This window comes from Schistocerca gregaria, chromosome 11 (assembly GCF_023897955.1).
Source record: "Schistocerca gregaria isolate iqSchGreg1 chromosome 11, iqSchGreg1.2, whole genome shotgun sequence".
In the NCBI taxonomy this organism is placed as follows: Eukaryota; Metazoa; Arthropoda; class Insecta; order Orthoptera; family Acrididae; genus Schistocerca; species Schistocerca gregaria.
This window is the reverse complement of record NC_064930.1, coordinates 93,148,822-93,171,751: the sequence shown is the minus strand read 5'-3', so window position 1 is coordinate 93,171,751 and position 22,930 is coordinate 93,148,822. Positions and strand designations below refer to the sequence as shown.

The window sequence follows — 22,930 nt, the reverse complement described above, 5'->3', positions numbered from 1 at the left end:
TGTATAACATTTTTTTATCAAACCCCTACTCTGTTTTAGCTAAGTAATCCTTCAATGTATAAAATGTATTGCATAACAGGTACTTATTAGCTACCTTTTTAAATAAGTGTATTTTGGCAATTTCTTTAATCTCTTTTGGTAATTTATTGTGCAGTTTTATTCCTTGGTAGAAAATGCTGTTTTGAGTTTTATGTTTATTTTTTCTTGGTAAATGTAAGTTGAGCCTACCTCTTGTTGCATGGTCATGGACATAGCTTTTTGTGCAGTAATTACCAATGTTATTTTTGATGTGTACAACAGACTGGTAAATGTATTCACATGGAGCAGTTAAAATCCCCAATGTTCTCAACAGATCTTTACAATGAACTTGACTAGTATTTTTGGTTATTATTCTTATGACTCTTTTCTGGAATTTGAAAATTGTGTTCTTATTTTGTGCATTTGTTCCCCAAACAAGAGTTGCAAAGCTAAGAATTGAGTGCAAATATCAGTAATATGTAACTAAAAGACACTGCATGTTACACACTGATGATAGGATTCTAAGGGCATAACTTGCTGATGACATTATGTTTGCAAGTACCTTTGTGTGTTCACACCACTTCAGCTGAGAATCAATATTCATTCCTAGAAATTTTTCATTTGTTACACAGTCTATAGAGGTGCCATCTACATTTAATTTAACATTGTTATTTTTCCTCTTCAAACTGAAATTGATGGCATTAGTATTCTTTATGTTCAATGTAACTTTATTACTTATTCCTCGAGAGTTTCATTTGATTTCTCAACAAGGAGTTCTCTTGTTTTCTCAGTGACACCGACTGGCACCTTCCCTCTTCAATGTGAGTATCACTTCTGCTGTAACTGTATAAAATGCAAAAGTTTACCTGGGTGAAGATTCTTCATAAGGCAGCAATAGAGACACACTTCATTTCTTATTGTGGAAAACTGTTTCCAAAAAGTAAAACACACAAAATTAGTTGCATTGCTCACATATTAGAAAACCAGACTGCAATAACAAAATTTGAAGGAGGTGATAGAGAAGCAGCATATGAAAAAGGCATAGGACAAGATCGTATCCTCTCCCTAATGTTGTCTGTACATTGGGCAAACTGTACGGGAAATGTAATGTTCCTCAGTAAAACATAATAAAAAATAAAATGTAAGATGTTTTATATTATTATGTTTATTATTGTGTAGATAGATGTGAATTAATTAATTAAAATGGAATGTTAATGGATTTCATCACTGCTACTAAATATGAGTTTTAGAAAGCACTGAATAATTTGTAAGTAATGGTCCGGAGCACTACATGAATGTTTCTTGCTTTGCTGGAGGCAATTCTATTGAAATGATAAAACATGGCAAGAAAAATTTTGCTCCCTTTTCTAATTAAGCTGTATAAGCAATTCAGAATAAAGTGTTTATGTTGGCTAACCTACCCAGCAAACAAAACTTTGATTACCATTTATGTTTATTTCAAAATATGCAGAAGTACATCAATAATTCTGAGGTTATGATGTCATCATTCAGAATGGTGCACAAGTATTGTGTGCCATGCTGCAGAGGAAATTATGAAAATATGCCATGAGTAGTGGTGTTTTCTTTTTCTAAAAACACAGAAATCCAGCAGAAATGGATAGCTGCAATACTCCGTAAAAAGTTCCAGGTTACACAGACTTTGAAGTTGTGCTCAACATCAGTACATCTCAGACTGTCTCAGGGTATGTGGGCTTTAACATAGAGAGCATGAACAACTTATCATGTGTTTAAGTTAGCATAATGTCGCATTGATCAGTAACAATGTGATTTCAGTTACCCTGATGCCTTTCTATAACAGAATAAGTTTGCTGCATAAAGAACTGTATCACTGGCAGTCTGTGTTTTACTTATGGAGGAATACCTTTAGCTCTACAACTTAAAATAGTGAGTCAGTATTGATCAATCTGTTCTGAAAGTAACAGACTTATTATATGTAGCTGATAAAAGTTTTTCTTATTATTTTAAGGTCTGTAAGATCCACTTCACTGAGGACCTCATTCTGAGATGCGGTGACTATTTTTATAGTTCCACAGGGAAAAAAATATTCTGTGCCTCTTCTGAAACCTTACCTTGCGCCAGGAGCCATACCATTGATCCTGCATAACTGTCCAAAGTACCTTTCATCAGCTTCTTGATTGAGGGAGAGTGCAGATGGGAGACAGGATCACCTGAAAAACAGAAACTTAGAACTAGCAAATCATGCCCAGTATGAACAGAAAAGATATTTTGTGAAATTTAATGGCTTTTTCAAGTGCTTAGAGGGGTTCCAAATGCCCAAAGATTAGCATATTACAAAATCAGACAGTGCCAATAGTTTTGTTGTAATAGAAACAACAGATATTATTACACTTTTATGTTCTGTTGTTGTAAATACTCACTGGTCTATGTGGTTACAGTTGGTAAAAGTGTAATCACGAAACTTCCTACAAGGAAGTTCCCATTAACTATAAACCATTTAAATTAATTAATTGATGTTACTGACAACTTGGAAAACTTCACCAGAAAGAACAATGATAGCTGAGTAACAGACAACTTCCTAATCGTAACAAACTGTTTTAAAAATACGGCAAATTTTTTAGGTTATGCTGAATTTTTTATACAAACAAATGAATTAAATGGAGGGCCAGAAGAACCATTACAGTTACTTGTTGGACTGTATTACATTTTTTAATATTTTATTTTCAGTATCACAACATACTTATGGTATTATAAGAAGCACCTAGTCTCCTACACTACTCCATCCTGATACACTGCATAAGATTGTTTCCCATTTTCAAAGACTTACAGCAGCTGACCTCTTTGGTGGCAGTTTTCTGTTGTGTGCAAAACAAAAGTTCCAATTTCTTTGTAATTCAGGTGATGATGTTTCACTAAAGGTTGATTTGTCCGCACCCGGCAGCTGAATGATCTGTGTGATGGATTGTCAACCCTCTTAGCCCGGGTTAGATTCCCGGCTGGGTCGGGGAATTTCCACCACCCATTTACTGGGTACTGAGCTGTCATCATCATCATCATCATCATCCTATCATCCTCATCGACTGCAGCTCGCCAAAGTGGCATCAAATTGAAAGACTGGCACCCGGTGAATGGCCTGCCCGACGGGATGCCCTTTTTTTTTGGTCATCAGTCTACTGACTGGTTTGATGCGGCCCGCCACGAATTCCGTTCCTGTGCTAACCTCTTCATCTCAGAGTAGCACTTGCAACCTACGTCCTCAATTATTTGCTTGACGTATTCCAATCTCTGTCTTCCTCTACAGTTTTTGCCCTCTACAACTCCCTCTAGTACCACGGAAGTCATTCCCTCATGTCTTAGCAGATGTCCTATCATCCTGTCCCTTCTCCTTATCAGTGTTTTCCACATATTCCTTTCCTCCCTGATTCTGCGTAGAACCTCCTCATTCCTTACCTTATCAGTCCACCGAATTTTCAACATTCGTCTATAGCACCACATCTCAAATGCTTCGATTCTCTTCTGTTCCGGTTTTCCCACAGTCCATGTTTCACTACCATACAATGCTGTACTCCAGACGTACATGCTCAGAAATTTCTTCCTCAAATTAAGGCCGGTATTTGATATTAGTAGACTTCTCTTGTCCAGAAATGCCTTTTTTTGCCATAGCGAGTCTACTTTTGATGTCCTCCTTGCTCCGTCCGTCATTGGTTACTTTACTGCCTAGGTAGCAGAATTCCTTAACTTCATTGACTTTGTTACCATCAATCCTGATAAGTTTCCCGCTGTTCTCATTTCTACTACTTCTCATTACCTTCGTCTTTCTCCGATTTACTCTCAAACCATACTGTGTACTCATTAGACTGTCCATTCTGTTCAGCAGATCATTTAATTCTTCTTCACTTTCATTCAGGATAGCAATGTCATCAGCGAATCATATCATTGATATCCTTTCACCTTGTATTTTAATTCTACTCCTGAACCTTTCTTTTATTTCCATCATTGCTTCCTCTGTGTGCAGATTGAAGAGTAGGGGCGAAAGGCTTCATCCTTGTCTTACACACTTCTTAATACGAGCACTTCATTCTTGATTGTCCACTCTTATTATTCTCTCTTGGTTGTTATACATATTGTATATGACCCGTCTCTCCCTATAGCTTACCCCTACTTTTTTCAGAATCTCGAACAGCTTGCACCATTTTATATTGTCGAACGCTTTTTCCAGGTCGACAAATACTATGAATGTGTCTTGATTTTTCCTTTAGCCTTGCTTCCATTATTAGCCGTAACATCAGAATTGCCTCTCTCATGCCTTTACTTTTCCTAAAGCCAAACTGATCGTCACCTAGAACATTCTCAGTTTTCTTTTCCATTCTTCTGTATATTATTCTTGTAAGCAGCTTCGATGCATGACCTGTTAAGCTGATTGTGCAATAATTCTCGCACTAGTCAGCTCTTGCCATCATCGGAATTGTGTAGATGATGCTTTTCCAAAAGTCAGATGGTATGTCGCCAGACTCATATATTCTACACACCAAAGTGAATAGTCGTTTTCTTGCCACTTCCCCTAATGATTTTAGAAATTCTGATGGAATGTTATCTATCCCTTCTGCCTTATTTGAACGTAAGTCCTCCAAAGCTCTTTTAAATTCCGATTCTAATACTGGATCCCATATCTCTTCTAAATCGACTCCTGTTTCTTCTTCTATCACATCAGACAAATCTTCACCCTCATAGAGGCTTTCAATGTATTCTTTCCACCTATCTGCTCTCTCCTCTGCATTTAACAGCGGGATTACCGTTGCACTCTTAATGTTATCACCGTTGCTTTTAATGTCACCAAAGGTTGTTTTCACTTTCCTGCATGCTGAGTCTGTCCTTCTGACAACCATACCTTTTTCAATGTCTTCACATTTTTCCTGCAGCCATTTCGTCTTAGCTTCCCTGCACTTCCTATAAATTTTCATTTCTCAGCGACTTATATTTCTGTATTCCTGATTTTCCCGGAACACGTTTGTACTTCCTCCTTTCATCAATCAACTGAAGTATCTCTTCTGTTACCCATGGTTTTTTCGCAGCCACCTTCTTTGTACCTATGTTTTCCTTCCCAACTTCTGTGATGGCCCTTTTTAGAGGTGTCCATTTCTCTTCAACTGTACTGTCTACAGTGCTATTCCTTATTGCTGTATCTACAGCGTTAGAGAACTTCAAACGTATCTTGTCATTTCTTAGAACTTCCGTATCCCACTTCTTTGCATATTGCTTCTTCCTGACTAATGTCTTGAACTTCAGCCTACTCTTCATCACTACTATATTGTGAGCTGAGTCTATATCTGCTCCTGGGTACGCCTTACAATCCATTATCCGATTTCGGAATCTCTGTCTGACCATGATGTAATCTAATTGAAATCTTCCCATATCTCCCGGCCTTTTCCAACTATACCTCCTCCTCTTGTGATTCTTGAACAGAGTATTCACTATTACTAGCTGAAACTTGTTACAGAACTCGATTAGTCTTTCTCCTCTTTCATTCCTTGTCCCAAGCCCATATTCTTCTGTAACCTTTTCTTCTACTCCTTCCCCTACAACTGCATTCCAGTCGCCCATGACTATTAGATTTTCGTCCCCCTTTACGTACTGCATTACCCTTTCAATATCCTCACACTTTCTCTATCTGTTCATCTCCAGCTTGCGACTTTGGCATGTATACCTGAACTATCGTTGTGGGTGTTGGACTGCTGTCGATTCTGATTAGAACAAGCCGGTCACTGAACTGTTCAGAGTAACACACCCTCTGCCCTACCTTCCTATTCATAACGAACCCTACACCTGTTATAACATTTTCTGCTGCTGTTGATATTACCCATACTCATCCGACCAGAAATCCTTGTCTTCCTTCCACTTCACTTCACTGACCCCTACGATATCTAGATTGAGCCTTTGCATTTCCCTTTTCAGATTTTCTAGTTTCCCTACCACGTTCAAGCTTCTAAACATTCCCCACCCCAACTCGTAGAACATTATGCTTTCGTTGATTATTCAATCTTTTTCTCATGGTAACCTCCCCCTTGGCAGTCCCCTCCCGGAGATCCGAATGGGGAACTATTCCGGAATCTTTTGCCAATGGAGAGATCATGACACTTTTTCAAGTACAGGCCACATGTCCTGAGGATACACGTTACATGTCTTTATTGCAGTGGATGCCCTTACCATACGATTAAAAAGAAGAACCATGGTGATGTTGTATCACAAAAAGCTGATTTGTCCACAATCGGCAGCTGAATGATCTGTGTGATGGATTGTCAACCCTCTTAGCCCGGGTTAGATTCCTGGCTGGATCGGGAATGTCTACCACCCATGTACTGTGTATTGAGCTGTCATCATCATAATCATCCTATCATTCTCATTGACTGCAGGTCGCCAAAGTGGCATCAAACTGAAAGACTGGCACCCGGCGAATGGCCTGCCCGACATGATGCAATAGCCAAACAACTAAAAAGAAGAACCATTACAGTTACTTGTCGGACTGTATTACATTTTGTAGTATTTTATTTTCAGTATCACAACATGCTTATGGGTTTCTAAGAAACACCTTCTCTCTTACACTACCCCATCCTGATACAGTGCACAAGATTTTCACATTTTCAAACACACACAGCAGTTAAGCCGTTTGGTGTCAGTTTTCTGTTGCATGCAAAACAAAAGTTCCAAATTCTTTGTAATCCAGGTGATGTTTCACTAAAGGTTGATTTGTCTCCAGCACGTGAACGTCCATGTAACGTGTGCAGGTCCGGGGACCTGGCAAGAGGGGAAGAAGGTGGGGGGGGGGTGAGGGAGAGGGGAGAGCAGAGATGCCAATGGCACGGGAGATGGGGGAGGAATGAAGGTATAGGTGGTAGGGGAAACCCGTGGGAGGGGGGAGGTAGGGAGGAGGGAGGGAAATGAGAGAGGGTGCCCTGAAGAAAAAACACAGGAAGTGGGAGGGAAGGATCAAAGTTGATAGGAGGGGTAGATGGAGGGGAGGAGGGCATCATCAGGGAGGGGGAGCTGGTGAAAGCCACCTCGGGAGAGAGTGGAGAGGTGGAGAGCAGGTGGGACGTGGAAATACAGGCGCGGCAGTTTTCGGGGGTGGGAGAGGGTGGGTGAGACAAGCGGGTGAGGAGGATCGAGTTTATGGGACGTATAGAGGATCCGTATCCGTTCAAGGAAAAGGAGGAGGTGGGGGAACGGAATAAGGTCATACAGGATCTGCATGGGGGAGGGGAGACGGATGCGATAGGCGAGGCAGAGAGCATGGCGTTCAAGGATCTGGAGGGATCGATAAAAGGTAGGAGTGGCAGAGATCCAGGCAGGGTGGGTGTAGCAGAGAATAGGAGCTTGAGGAGACAGAGTTGGGAGCGTGCTTTGGCTTGGATTGTCCAGAGATAGGGGGTCCAGGAGAGACGACAGTCAAGGGTGATGCCAAGGTACGTAAGGTGAGGGTGATTGGACGACCATAGATGGTGACATAGAAGTTGAGGAGGCGGAAGAAAGGAGTGGTTTTGCCTACAATGGTCGCCTGGGTTTTGGAAGGATTGACCTTGAGCAACCACTGGTTGCACCAAGTGTTGAACCGGTCGAGATGGAATTGGAGTAGGTGTTGGGAACGCTGCAGGGTGGGGGCGAGGGAAAGGAAGGCGGTGTCATTGGTGTACTGGAGAAGGTGGATGGGAGGGGGGGGGGTGAAGGCGGCGGCATGTCGGTCATATATAAAAGGTACAAAAGAGGGAAGAGGAGTGAACCTTGGGGCACACTGGCGGAGGGGAAAAAGGAGTAGGAATCTGTGTTATAGATGGTGACATATGAAGGACGTTGGGAAAGAAAGGATCCGATCAGACAGACTTAGTAAATAGGAAGGACGAAAGTTTGGAGCTTGAAGAGGAGACCGGAATGCCACACACGGTCATAGGCGCATTCCAGGTCGAGGGAGAGGAAGATAGCAGAGCGACAGGAACTGAGCTGTTCGGAGAGGCGATGAGTGAGGCGAAGGAGAAGGTAATCAGTAGAGAAGGGCGGCCGAAAGCCACACTAGGTAATGGAAGGAGGTGGTGCTGGAGGAGATACTGGTGGATGAATTCGAGGACCTTGTTGAAGACCAACGTAAGACTGATGGAACAGTAAGAGGAGACAGCAGATAGTGCTTTGTCAGGTTTAAGGAACATCAGGATATGGGAGGTTTTCCACAGGTCGGGATAGTAGCTGGTGGACAGGACGACATTATAGAGCCTGGCCAGAGTGGAGAGGAAGGAGGCAGGAGCTTAATGAAGGTGGCAATAGGTGACATGATCGTGACCGGAAGCGGTGTTGCGTTTTGTACGGACTGTAGCGATGATATCCTGAGTAGTGACGGGGGCATTGAGTTCAGTGTGTGCAATGTTGTCCAAGTACTGGAAACCAGGAGCGAGGGGAGGGACAGAGGTGTCAGTTCAATCGCAGACATCCGGGAAGAGGGAGTAATCGAAGTGGGGATCGTCTAGGATGGTAAAGACATCAGAGAGGTAGGAGGCAAAGTCATTGGTCTTACTAAGGTTGTCAGGGAAGGGTTGATTACTATGAAGGAGAGGGTAGTAGGGAGGGGGTTTAGATGCGGTAAGGCAGCAGAAGGCTGGCCAGTACTTGGACGAGTTGATAGGAAGTGTAACATTAAGACGGGTGCATGTCTGTCGGCAGTCCTGGCGTTTCTTAGCTGCAAGCAAGTTTCTGATGTGTTGCTTAAGTACCCAGTGGCGTCATAGTGTGTCCAGGTCACACGTGTGGAGGAAGGCACAGTAGAGACAGCGGGATTCATAGAGAAGGAGGACGCCCTGTGGCAGTAAGGTAGGATGGTGGGTGTGGATGGCGACGGAAGGGGCGTGTCCCTCCACGGCCTCAGCCAAGGTCTGCTGGAGAAAGGAGGCGACATGGGTAATATTATCAGGGTGGTGGTAGGTGAAGGGGTGCCTATCGACATGAATAGGGAGGGTATCCTGGTAGGCATTTCAGTTGGCACGGGAATAATCATGGACGTATTTTGGGGGAGGGTCATTACGAGGGCCAGGACAGGGGCGATGACTGTCTTAAGCAGTGAGGAGGACAGGGAGATGGTCACTACCAATGGGGTCCAGGACATCCACAGCTATGCAGCCAAGGAGGTTAGGGGAGGAGAGGTTGACATCGGGAGTGGAGTTGGATTCAGGGCCGGTGTACTGGGAATGGGGATGAGGTCGCCTTGGAGGGAGGAGAGGAATCAATGCCACCGCCATAACTGGGTGTCAGAAAGACTATGGATGTCGAGGTCGGCGGCGATCACGTAGGAGGAGAAGGTACGGTCAATGTGGGAGAGGAAGTGAAAAGGAATAGGGACATTGGGGTGGACATAGATGGTGGCGCAGGTGATGGTAAGGCCAGGGAAGAAGAGACTAAGGATCAGGTGTTCTGTGGGGTCGGAAAGGAGAGGTTGGAGCCGAACAGGGATCTGGCGGTGGTGACCAATGGCTACTCCACCACACACCATCGGGGGGGGGGGGGGGGGGGGGGATTATCGGAGCAGTGAAGGTGGTACAGCGAGGTGTGTATGGTGTGTTGGGGCTGAAGAAAGGTTTCATTGAGAAGGAAGGCATCCACGTAGTGGGTTGCAAGGGTGTGCAGGAAGAGATTCTTGTTGGCGGGAAGGGAACGGATGTTATTTAACAAGATAAGGTGCTGTCATGCCATGACAGGGATTTAGACGAGGGTGTCAAGATGGGTGAAGGTGAAATGGGCCTGATTATAGGAGTAGGTGGCATACATGTTGAGGTGGAAGATGGATTGGGCGATGACAGATATCTGCTGGAGGCTGTGGGGATGCTGGAAGGGGTGGATATTTTCTAGGACAATGGTTAGGAACCCGATGATGTCCTCAGCGGTGGGGGGTGAGGGAAATTGCCAGGAGGGGTGGTGGCGTCCTGAGGGCAGACTGCCGGAGGAAGTGTGCCTGTTTACAGTGCGGGCAGACAGGGGCCTCGCGGCAGTCAGATGTAGGATTTGCATTATAGCGCAGACACCTCTAGCAGCGGAGGGAATGAGGTGGGGAACGGGAGGGGTTGACCTTCTAACGTTGGTGGAAGAGGAGGGCAACCTTCCTTCAGGAGACGGTCGATGGATGGGGCATGTTCTGAGAACACCTGCATAAGGCGGGTGGGGCCAGCGAGGTTGAAGATGCGGCAGATTGCTCGTATTTCCAAGGATGGGTGCGACTTGAGCTCTGCGAACACCTCCTCCTCCGTGATCGTTGGACTAAGCCGAGTGATCATGGCAGTGAGGATCGGCAGGTGACACGGGGGTTGGGTTTGGCGGGACGGGTTGGGGAAGGTGCAGGGGTGAGGGAGGCACTGGGGCCAAATCGGGTGACAGGGATGTCTGTGTGAAGGGCGGGGCTGCGGGAGGTGATTAGAACAGTCTCGGTGAGGTGTGAGGAGGGAGATGGGGGCTCCAGGAAAGTGTTGGCAGAGGAGGAGCGTGAGGTTCCGGGCCTTGAGGAGGGAGGGATCAGGACAGGAGAGGAGGTATTTGAAGGAGGAGGAGGAGGAGGAGGAGGAGGAGGAGGAGGGGGAGGAGGTAGAGGTAGCAGGGCCAGGTGGGGAGACATCCATGGCATCCTGGGGGGGGGGGGGGAGGAAGACAGGGCTTGGCCTTTTTGGAAGCAGAGAAGGCAGGGGTGCCACTAGGGCATTTGACGGCAACGTAAGGGTGAGAGGAGGTGCATGGGACAGGAGCAACTGGCAGGTGGTGGGAAGTGGCAGGTCCCGGCGTGGATGCTGGAGCAGGTACCGGAGATGGGGATGATGAAGGTGAAGGCGATGTAGATGGTGAAGATGATGGCGATGGTAAAGGTGAGGGCGAGAGCGGGGCGTGGGCTGTGGTCCTCCGGGCCACCACCCTACCAGGGGCTGCAGAGACAGAGTTAGGGAGGGGAGGGAAGGGATCAGAGGAGGAGGTACAGGAGGAAGGAGCAGGGGATGGGGCGACAAAGAGTGAAGGAGAAGGGAGAATGAAAAGTGGAGGGATGGAATGGGGGGGGGGGGGGGGGATTGGGCACACCAAGTAATGGTGGTGGTGGGGTGGTGGTGGTGGTGGTGGTGGTGGTGGTGGCAGAGGGAGAGGTATATACTATGGTGGTAGTGGGGGTTGCCATGACAACAAGGAGGAAAGGAACAGGACAGGACAAAAACTGCAAAAGAAAACAAGGGAGTGACGAAGACAGATGAAGACCGACGAAACGCCGACAGGACCGAAGCCCAACACCACTGCCGCAGGTGGGAGGCTACAGCAGAGACAGGAACGCTGGCAGCCACCTCTGTACCCGTCGTTTTGACCGTGATGCCATCCAGCCTATGAGAAGCCGTCCACTGCTTATAAAAGCAGAAGCCTCACCGGTCCACGACAGTCAGTTTTACCCCTGACGAAGATGACGGAGGTAGTCATCGAAAGCTTCGGATTTTATCCAAATTTGATGCAACAATTAAACTGAGAACATTTTATTTAACAAAATTTCTGAGTTAAATAATTAGATCACTGCAATTATATTGGCAAGTAGTTATGAGCAATGAAATTCAATGGCACTAAGCTTATTTATGAATCTGAAATTACTGTGCAATCATTGGTTTCTGGGCACACTATCACATTGCCATTATTATAGTTTAGGAAAATTTTTACATATTTTGGGGGCCGAAAAACATAGCAGACGAGCCTGCAAACTCGATTTGCTACATCTCAAGTGACATCAAAAGTCGTGCAATTGTCTGCCAGAAGTTTCTTTGATAACTAGGCTTTACATTTTCGAATTTGTACATGCATAAATACTAGTATTGGTGAGACCCATCATCAAAATAAGGTATTCATACTGTAGCAAGTCATTATCTCAATTTTAATGTTATAGTATCTTGATCCTCCCGTGAACCATGGACCTTGCCGTTGGTGGGGAGGCTTGCGTGCCTCAGCGATACAGGTGGCCGTACCGTAGGTGCAACCACAACGGAGGGGTAACTGTTGAGAGGCCAGACAAACATGTGGTTCCTGAAGAGGGGTAGCAGCCTTTTCAGTAGTTGCAGGGGCAACAGTCTGGATGATTAACTGATCTGGCCTTGCAACATTAACCAAAACGGCCTTGCTGTGCTGGTACTGCGAATGGCTGAAAGCAAGGGGAAACTACAGCCATAATTTTTCCTGAGGACATGCAGCTTTACTGTATGATTAAATGATGATGGCGTCCTCTTGGGTAAAATATTCCGGAGGTAAAATACTCCCCCATTCGGATCTCCAGGCGGGGACTACTCAGGAGGATGTTATCAGGAGAAAGAAAACTGGCGTTCTACAGATCGGAGCGTGGAATGTCAGATCCCTTAATCGGGCAGGTAGGTTAGAAAATTTAAAAAGGGAAATGGATAGGTTAAAGTTAGATATAGTGGGAATTAGTGAAGTTCGGTGGCAAGAAGAACAAGACTTTTGGTCAGGTGAATACAGGGTTATAAATACAAAATCAAATAGGGGTAATGCAGGAGTAGGTTTAATAATGAATAGGAAAATAGGAGTGCGGGTAAGCTACTACAAACAGCATAGTGAACGCTTTATTGTGGCCAAGATATACACAAAGCCCATGCCTACTACAGTAGTACAAAGTTCGGTGGCAAGAAGAACAAGACTTTTGGTCAGGTGAATACAGGGTTATAAATACAAAATCAAATAGGGGTAATGCAGGAGTAGGTTTAATAATGAATAGGAAAATAGGAGTGCGGGTAAGCTACTACAAACAGCATAGTGAACGCTTTATTGTGGCCAAGATATACACAAAGCCCATGCCTACTACAGTAGTACAAATATATATGCCAACTAGCTCTGCAGATGACGAAGAAATTGAAGAAATGAATGATGAAATAAAAGAAATTATTCAGATAGTGAAGGGAGATGAAAATTTAATAGTCATGGGTGACTGGAATTCGAGTGTAGGAAAAGGGATAGAAGGAAACGTAGTAGGTGAATATGGATTGGGACTAAGAAATGAAAGAGGAAGCCGCCTGGTAGAATTTTGCACAGAGCACAATTTAATCGTAGCTAACACTTGGTTTCAGAATCATGAAAGGAGGTTGTATGCATGGAAGAACCCTGGAGATACTAAAAGGTATCAGATAGATTATATAATGGTAAGACAGAGATTTAGGAAACAGGTTTTAAATTGTAGGACATTTCCAGGGGCAGATGTGGACTCTGACCACAATCTGTTGGTTATGACCTGTAGATTAAAACTGAAGAAACTGCAAAAAGGTGGGAAATTAAGGACATGGGATCTGGATAAGCTGAAGGAACCAGAGGTTGTACAGAGTTTCAAGGAGAGCATAAAGGAACAATTGACAGGAATGGGGGAAAGAAACACAGTAGAAGAAGAATGGGTAGCTCTGAGGGATGAAGTAGTGAAGGCAGCAGAGGATAAAGTAGGTAAAAAGACGAGGGCTGCTAGAAATCCTTGGGTAAGAGAAGACATATTGAATTTAATTTATGTAAGCAGAAAATATAAAAATGCAGTAAATGAAACAGGCAAAAAGGAATACAAACGTCTCAAAGATGAGATCGACAGGAAGTACAAAATAGCTAAGCAGGGATGGCTAGAGGACAAATGTAAGGATGTAGAAGCTTATCTCTCTAGGGGTAAGATAGATACTGCCTACAGGAAAATTAAAGAGACCTTTGGAGAAAAGAGAACCACTTGTATGAATATCAAGAGCTCAGGTGGCAACCCAGTTCTAAGCAAAGAAGGGAAGGCAGAAAGGTGGAAGGAGTATATAGAGAGTTTATACAAGGGCGATGTACTTGAGGACAATATTATGGAAATGGAAGAGGATGTAGATGAAGACGAAATGGGAGATACAATACTGCGTGAAGAGTTTGACAGAGCACTGAAAGACCTGAGTCGAAACAAGGCCCCGGGAGTAGACAACATCCCAGTAGAACTACTGACGGCCTTGGGAGAGCCAGTATTGACAAAACTCTACCAGCTGGTGAGCAAGGTGTATGAGACAGGCGAAATACCCTCAGACTTCAAGAAGAATATAATAATTCCAATCCCAAAGAAAGCAGGTGCTGACAGATGTGAAAATTACCGAAATATCAGTTTAATAAGCCATAGCTGCAAAATACTAACGCGAATTCTTTACGGACGAATGGAAAAACTGGTAGATGCGGACCTTGGGGAGGATCAGTTTGGATTCCGTAGAAATACTGGAACACGTGAGGCAATACTGACCTTACGACTTATCTTAGAAGAAAGATTAAGAAAAGGCAAACCTACCTTTCTAGCATTTGTAGACTTGGAGAAAGCTTTTGACAATGTTGACTGGAATACTCTCTTTCAAATTCTGAAGGTGTCAGGGGTAAAATACAGGGAGCGAAAGGCTATTTACAATTTGTACAGAAACCAGATGGCAGTCATAAGAGTCGAGGGACATGAAAGGGAAGCAGTGGTTGGGAAAGGAGTGAGACAGGGTTGTAGCCTCTCCCCGATGTTATTCAATCTGTATATTGAGCAAGCAGTAAAGGAAACAAAAGAAAAATTCGGAGTAGGTATTAAAATCCATGGAGAAGATATCAAAACTTTGAGGTTCGCCGATGCCATTGTAATTCTGTCAGAGACAGCAAAGGACTTGGAAGAGCAGCTGAACGGAATGGACAGTGTCTTGAAATGAGGATATATGATGAACATCAACAAAAGCAACACGAGCATAATGGAATGTAGTCGAATTAAATTGGGATAATGCTGATGGAATTAGATTAGTAAATGAGGCGCTTAAAGTAGTAAGGAGTTTTGCTATTAGGGGAGCAAAATAACTGATGATGGTCGAAGTAGAGAGGATATAAAATGTAGATTGGCAATGACAAGGAGAGCGTTTTTGAAGAAGACACATTTGTTAATATCGAGTATAGATTTAAGTGTCAGGAAGTCGGTTCTGAAAGTATTTGTATGGAGTGTAGCCATGTACGGAAGTGAAATGTGGACGATAAATAGGTTAGACAAGAAGATGGTGGTGGTGGTGGTGGTGGTGGTGGTAGTGGTGGTGGTGGTTAGTGTTTAACGTCCCGTCAACAACGAGGTCATTAGAGACAGAGCGCAAGCTTGGGTTAGGGAAGAATTGGGAACGAAATCGGCTGTGCCCTTTCAAAGAACCATCCCGACATTTGCCTGAAACGATTTAGGGAAATCACGGAAAACCTAAATCAGGATGGCCAGAGACAGGATTGAACCGTCGTCCTCCCGAATGCGAGTCCAGTAGACAAGAAGAGAATACAAGCTTTTGAGACGTGGTGCTACTGAAGAATGCTGAAGATTAGATGGGTAGATCACATAACTAATGAGGAGGTATTGAACAGGATTGGTGAGAAGAGAAATTTGTTCCACAACTTGACTAGAAGAAGTGATTGGTTGGTAGGGCATATTCGGAGGCACCAAGGGATCGCCAATTTAGTACTGAAGGGCAGCGTGGAGGGTAAAAATCGCAGAGGGAGACCAAGAGATGAATACACTGAGCAGATTCAGAAGGATGTAGGTTGCAGTAGGTACCGGGAGATGAAGCTTGCACATGATAGTGTTGCATGGAGAGCTGCATCAAACCAGCCTCTGGACTAAAGACCACAACAACAACAACAGGTAGTAACTGGTAAAAGATACCATGACCAGTAAGAAGTACCCCTGATTGATTGTACCCTTATCCCAATGACTCCAGTTATTCCACATACTGTTATGATGAACGATGAGGCATAGCTAAGCTACTGTATGTGTGCCTTCTCGTGTCTGCCTGTTTGGGTAAGCATAGTTCCTAATACTCTACGCACAGTAGCTACACATTATAGAACGTGCATATTATGCAACAGATTTAATAAGATTTTATCAAGGTTTATGTGTGTAAGATGGCAAGAACTATGCCCCTTACATGAAGTTATTAAAGATCACCGAACTCACGTTGAGCGAACAGTAGGGCTGAACAAAAATGACTGACAAGGCACAATGCATCTTGTAGAGGGTATAGTATGGACGTATTGGAAAAATTAATGTTGGGTGATGGTTTTAAAGTAATTCAGGCGACATGAAAGCTTTATGGAAACGTGTTGATTTACTCGAGGCAAGTTTATCCCAGGGAAATATTCAGAGTTGACCGCGGCGGGATGGCGGCACGCAGCTGGGGAGCAGCAAAGGGAAGCGACAATAGGCAGCTTAGGGCGGCTCAAACTCTGAGAAAGTGGTAACGGGGCGTGGCCTCCAGCTGCCTTAAGATGAGTGACAGTGAGTGGGTGGTTTACCCCATGCTGGTGTACTGGGAAGCAGACGGAGAACTTTTACACCTGTTGATAAATGTCTGTTGTCCCATTTTCAGTGAAATGTGTGAGAAAGCCGCGTAAAGCTACAGTGCAGTGGTCAACCAAGGCTGAAATATGCGTGTTTGTGACTATAGCAACTTCACGCTGAATTCATGGTCTGCAGAATCTGAAGTAAATCAGGGGAAGAGCGACTGAATGAAATTTGCTGGGCTCCGATGGGAATGTAGGACCGAGAGATTTTAAGTACTCTCCTGGGAGTCAGAATTTCGGAAAAAATGGTGTTTGTGCAGACGCTAACCTTGATGGCCGGCCTGGGAGGAGCTAAATAGGCAGAAATTGAGAGGAAAGGAAAGTTTGTGGGAATTTGTTCACTTCCCAGAGCAGGCATTGCTCAACACTGGGAAGTGACACATAATTAACACGACTTGCGCTGCAATTGGCGTAAGTGATTTTGCTGGAGGGGAGACCGAGGCAAGAGCGGACTGGCAGAAGTCTCCGTAGCTGTCTTCTGTCCCCAGCTTGCCTAGAGTGCGGACATGGCGTTCTTTACGCAGCTTGCCTGAGAGAGAGTGAGCATCTCTGCAGTTAATAATTTAGCATGTTCAATGTTGTGAAAAAGGATGTTCCATACTCTATTGCGCCTTTTAAGGGGTCAATTTATTTAAAACTTTCTAAAGCAGCCCACGTTCTCCTTCAGGATTCAAGCTATCTGCATAAAAAATTTCATCACGATATTCAGAATTTTTGTCGTAATAAGTTAAGTTACTTTCGCATTTATAATGTTAGTTTGGAAGTATGGATTACGAAGCTTTATTGAGTGAGCCAGGGGTAGTGAATGTCGATTCTGATTGACATACTGGACAAAGCATTTTTTTCGGAAAAATTATTTTCGCCTTTTAGTAGAGTAGTAGGGATTACGAACCTTTATTGAGTGATTCAATGTTGTGAACGATACTGACCCGCTGCTTGCCCCCACGGCGATCACATGCAAACCAGATTTTGCCGCCCCCTTTCCATTTTTTTCACACTCCTATCAAAGATTTGTCCTTGGCATTTTCGTGAAATAAAATTTCTTTAATAATAATTTTTACAAAACGAAAATCCATTTACATACTAATTCACTAGCTGTCACATATAAATGAGGATCTCTGTTGGAAAATCTAAGAATACTTTAAGTCTAGCTTGCTGACTTAAAGTTTCTTTGACGCATACATATACTCACACAAACTGAACTTTTCTTTCTTTGACAATTGCTAAATCTTCTACGCTAATGGCTATTAAATTGCTGCATCACGAGGATGACGTGCTACAGACAAGAAATTCAACCGACAGGAAGAAGACGCTGTGATATGCAAATGATTAGCTTTTCAAAGCAATCACACAAGGTTGGCGCCGGTGGCGACACCTACAACGTGCTGACATGAGGAAAGTTTCCAACTGATTTCTCATACACAAACAGCAGCTAACAGGCGTTTCCTGGTGAAACATCGTTGTGATGCCTCTGGTAAGGAGGAGAAATGCGTACCATCACGTTTCTGGCTTTGATAAAGATCGGATTATAGCGAAGGCGGTTTATCGTATCGCGACATTGCTGCTGGCGTTGGTCGAGATCCAATGACTGTTTGCAGAATATGGAATCGGTGGGTTCAGGAGGGTAATACGGAACGCCGTGCTCTCGGTCCCAACGGCCTCGTATCACTAGCAGTCGAGGTGACAGGCATCTTATCAGCATGGCTGTAACGGATCGTGGAGCCACGTCTCGATCCCTGAGTCAACAGATGGGGACGTTTGCAAGACAACAACCATCTGCACGAACAGTTCGACGACGTTTGCAGCAGCACGGACTATCAGCTCTGAGACCATGGCTGTGGTTACCTTTGATACACAGGGGCGCCTGCGATGGTGTACTCGACGACGAACATGAGTCCACAAATGGCAAAACGTCATTTTTTGGATGAAACGAGGTTCTGTTTACAACATCACGATGGTCGCGTCCGTGTTTGGCGACATCACGATGAACGCACATTGGAAGCATGTATTCGTCATCGCCATACTGGCGTATCACCCGGCCTGATGGTATGGGGTGCCATTGGTTACACGTCTCTGTCACCTCTTGTTCGCATTGATGGCACTTTGAACAGTGGGCGTTACATTTCAGACGTGTTACGACCCGTGGCTCTACCCTTCATTCGATCCCTACTAAAACCTAAATTCCAGCAGGATAATGCACGACCACAAGTTGCAGGCCCTGTACGGGCCTTTCTGGATACGGAAAATGTTCGACTGGTGCCCTGGCCAGCACATTCTCGACATCTCCCACCAATTGAAAACGTCTGGTCAATGGTGGCCGAGAAACTGGCTCGTCACAATACGCCAGTCGCTTGATGAACTGTGGTATCGTGTTGAAGCTGCGTGGGCAGCTGTACCTGTACATGCCGTCCAAGCTCTGTTTGACTCAACACCCAGGCATATCAAGGCCGTTATTACGGCCAGAGGTGGTTGTTCTGGATACTCATGTCTAAGGATCTATGGACCCAAACTGCGAGAAAACGTAATCACATGTCAGTTCTAGTACAACATATTTGTCCAATGAATACCCGTTTATCATCTCCATTTCTTCTTGGTGTAGTAATTTTAATGCCAGTAGTGTAGCTAATGGTTGGTAATCATGTGCTACTGTGCTACAGCACATTGTGAGTATCGTACGAAAATTATGCCTTTTTTCTTAGAATGCAAGCCATAAATCGCTGTAAAATTACATCATCTCTCCCCGATTGTGAGCCGGAAATGGCACTAAAATTACGTCAGTTCTTTTCCAACGCTTGTTGGTATGTAAACGGAGAAAAAATCGTTTCGGATATTAATTCTAACAGTAATGATGTAGGCTAATTACATCAAAAACTCGTATGTGTCAGACAGTGTTATATGTGAAAGTAGCAAGTCATGTATCAATGATACAACGAATAAAATTTACATAATATATGCAGGTGTACAGGCTGGGGCTATTGAATTTATGCTACAGGGCGGCACAGTTCGCCCACACAACTGAGCATATACGAACTTATTTATGATAGGTTAGAAAGCTAGAAATTATTATTATATTACCGACAACATTTCAAAAAGCTAGATTACCACAAGAATGAAATGCGTATTGGCACAAATTTACGTCCTCCTTCCTTAAAAGGAGATGAAGATGCCTATATTAATTTGAGAATGAACTGTGCTATTATTGTTTGAAAATCTTTCGTTCATACAGTTACTTACTGCGTGTATTAAAAATATTATCACTCCGAAAAGGCCATAGGAAAGGAAATTAGAGTAACATTAGTCTAACTGATCGCTGCACGATTGTTATAAACTTCAGCGAAAATTTAATTTCTATTGTCAAAGGTGAATTGCGGTTACTGTGGGAGAACGTTACGCCCGACCGAGGATTTAAAGTTCTGTATAGACACTGCTGACTGCAATTAACGTGTTCAAACAGCGACTTATAAAACATGGAATATTTAGTATTAGAAATTAGTACAACTAAAACAGAAAACCGTACTCACAATATGGACGCTTCATTCTCCGCCTATATTTTATAGAACTAAAAAGAATATGCACTTATAGCACTCTAAGTTGCAGCAAACAACGGACAATGTGCGGTTTTGTGTATCCCGCTAACGGCTCGGAAGAAGTGGAAGGAGAGCGTAGTTTGTCAGTCAAATCCATCCGCCGAGAGTCCACGGAGATTCCCTCTGTGGGAAATGGCATCTTGTAAGCTCAAGCCTACTTAGTAATATTCCCACTGGGGAATATTTTGTTAATGTAGTTCGAACATACAGACTTTTCGTATTTCAATCCGAACGGACAAATATACATTGCATTACCATTTCTTAGGAAGGAATTAGATAATTTTGTTATGCAGATATGGTTGGTAGTGGTGGGCAGGCAATCGCGTATGTCAGAAATAACAGTGATTGAGAAGTCACAGACATCACGAGAACAACTTTACAGAATATAAATGCGATTTCAGTCACAGTTAGCAGTCGCAAGTAGCATTTCACATTCAACGCCGTGAGCCATCTGTTGGCCGAATTTTTCACTGCTAGAAGTCTCAAGTAGCAACTAAAAAGCGCAGTTAACAGTGCCATCTGTTGGCCAAAGTTCGTACTACGCTATTTGCTATCGAGTCAAACTACGATTTCTGTGACAAATCGCAACAAGAAGTAGCAAGAGCAACTAAAAACCGCAGTTAACATTCTTATCCTAGTGCCATCTGTTGACCGACGTACGTACTTCGTTATTAGGCCCTAGTGCTGTGTGTGCAAATGGCTTATTTCAATAGTTGTACAAGTCCATTTTTGATATACAGACTCCTAAAGTTAAATGAGCGCTGAAAAATCTGCAATTTAGATACCAGAAATATTCAAGCATGTGGATTCTTTCTAGAGGTGAACCTTTCTTTCTGTTTGTTTGGATCATTAATTTCAGAAGCTTTATAGACAGAAAAGTGGAGGTAATGGACTTGTACAACTATTGAAATAAGCCCTTCATATTATATGACGACATGCACATTCAGCACCAGTTATGGTTGGTGAAACACAGCTGTGACTCTGAATGTATTATATTAATAAGAAGCAACATTGCCTTTTTCTCCTGAAAATATCAAGTAACCTAAAAAATGTGTTTGACTCTGCTTCCAAAATGACAGTTTTGGTTAATACTCCACATGCATACAGGACTTTGAAATGTTAACACAGCAGAACTCAGGCATCTGTATAAGTGTAATGAAATGAAAACAGTATTATTGAGTCATACGAATGCCATACTTTTGTGCCGACACAGTTCAAGACTCTGGAGAAATTCAATACTTTCAGCATTTCACGGCCCTGTCAGCAACTGTTTAAATATTAAATTCAAAATTAACAGCCTCAGTTGCGGAGTTACCTAGATTTACCTAGGTTTCAATTGGGATAACCCAATCTTCTTCAGAATTACACTTACTAATGTTTTTCCATAATGGACATTGTCAAACTCTGGAGAAAAGTTTTACACCTGGTGTTCTACATGGCAACTGCACACACAAGAGCTTTTTGCCGACACTACTACCACCTGCATAAGTAATCTTTTCCTGTGTTACTTTCAAGTAATGCACTTAAGCTATTCCTGATTTAACTGGAAGATTTGTTCTTCCCACTTTCGTATCAACGGCCTCAAAATGCATATTCTAGTCATCGGGATATGTTACAGGTCAGTGTCACACCAAGATTGTGGAGAAAGGGGGGGGGGGGGGGCGGTATGTCACTCTCCAACAAGTGTCTACCAATAAATAAGTGGCGAAAAATTACGAGTATAGGACGGTTTAACATGTGGTAAATGAGATTTTCATTATTCACTCACTGTATTTAACATTTATCATTCCTTTAAAATCGCACGACAGCTTCAATAAAACACAGTTTAATCACTCATGCTGAACACTTACTTCATAATTATGGCACTATTGAACTGCATATCCTCTAAGAGCTGTATTGAATCTTCTCGATTCTCTCTCAAGAGCCTTGATGTGGGTAGACACCTACAGCAACTAGTAATCAGAGTCGGAGCTGCGTCTGCAAAATCGCAAGGATTATTGAACATTTTTGCTGTCACTAATTACAAGCAATGTAACTGGTAGTAGTATTGCTAGTATTTGCTGTAATGAAAGCCACTCAATGGAGTACATTTCACATTTGCTAGAACGATCTCGCTTAAGTAATTCAGTTCATCGGAACACTTAGAAACTAACGTATTGTCTGACGAAAACAGTCTAAAGACGCAGTGGCAATTTCTCCAGATCTGTTGACAATAATATTTTGAGTTATCTCTTTACTGAGTGACTGAAATTTAGGTCGGGTACCTGTGAACTTAACAGTATGTTAGAATTCATTTTCTAAACACGAACTATTACGCTACTGTATGGCTACTTACATATTACACTATTAATATTTTCACAGTTTTTTCTTTAATACATAATTAAAGCCAACAGAAGAACAAACGTAAAACTGACTTACCAATGACAGATTTGTTGAGATGCAATTTTCTGTGTGGGCAGATGTAACTTTCTCATACGGTGGTAAGTAGCAGAAATCGCAGAAGTCACGAAAACCGCTTAAGTCACAGATATCGCGGAAGTAGCAGAAATCGCAGTGGCGGCGGGATACGCGACCTACGTTTCTTAACTGCGACAAATCACAGTTAAAAATGACAGACACTGAAAAGAAGCCTTCACAGAAATCACTGATATCGGAAAATCGCAGTTTAGCCCGTCACTAAGATATTGAAACTATAATACGAATTACAACAACGCAGTCTCTCAATCAACCACTAGCTACTCACCTTACAAGTTATGAAACCTTAATTGTAAAACACTTGAAAATGGCTGACTTTAAAATGCATTCGAATTTCGGTTGGATGAGGCCGTGGATTATATAATATTCGCCACAAACCCTAAGAACGAGTGTTAAACATTTTCTCAATCATTATTGCAAATCCTCGCTCACTTATATTCAGGTCACTAAAAAACAAAGAATATGCAATTGTTGAGATGAGCTATTTC

The 22,930-nt window shown here is 43.3% G+C and overlaps 1 long non-coding RNA gene across 1 annotated transcript; it reads right to left on the bottom strand.

The window, feature by feature from the left end:
* Positions 1–926: 926 nt before the first annotated feature.
* On the bottom strand, positions 927–22,581 carry LOC126294959 (uncharacterized). The gene is made up of 3 exons (XR_007552365.1): positions 22,386–22,581; positions 21,818–22,231; positions 927–2,207 (listed from the first exon to the last, which is right to left on the bottom strand). It is a non-coding gene; the product is annotated as an uncharacterized LOC126294959 (long non-coding RNA).
* Between the last annotated feature and the right edge of the window lie 349 nt (positions 22,582–22,930).